The sequence below is a fragment of the Lupinus angustifolius genome, chromosome LG07, assembly GCF_001865875.1.
Source record: "Lupinus angustifolius cultivar Tanjil chromosome LG07, LupAngTanjil_v1.0, whole genome shotgun sequence".
Lineage (NCBI taxonomy): Eukaryota > Viridiplantae > Streptophyta > Magnoliopsida > Fabales > Fabaceae > Lupinus > Lupinus angustifolius.
Genome location: NC_032015.1, coordinates 5,255,305 through 5,255,892, shown reverse-complemented (window position 1 = coordinate 5,255,892; position 588 = coordinate 5,255,305).

The window sequence follows — 588 nt, the reverse complement described above, 5'->3', positions numbered from 1 at the left end:
CAGGTGCCTCAACAAATCCCTGTTTCATTATGGGAAGACTTGTAGCTCAGCAAATCCCTCGTTCTTTATGGAAACATGGGTGCCTCAACAAATCCTTGGTTCATTATGGCAAAATGGTGCGTCACCAAATCTCTGGTTGATTATGGCACCAGGGGTGCCTTAGTAATACCCTAGTTCATGATGGCAACAAGGTTACCTCTACAAATTCCTCGTTCCTTATGGAAACACGGGTGCCTCAGCAAATCTCTGGTTCTTTATTGCAACATGGGTGCCTCAACAAATCCCAGGTTATTCATGGCAACACGGGTGCCTCCGCAATTCCCTAGTTCATTATGTCGACACGAGAGCCTCATCAAATCCATAGTTCATTATGGCTACACAAGTGCCTCAACAAATCCCTGTTTCATTATGGCAAGACGGGTGCCTCAGAAATTCCCTGGGTCATTATGGCAACACGGGTGCCTCAGCAAATCCCTATTTCTTTATGGCAAAACGGGTGCCTTAGGAAATCACTGCTTCATTATGGCAACTTAGGTACCTCATCAAATCTCTGGTTCATTATTGCAAAAGGGATGCATTAAAAAATCA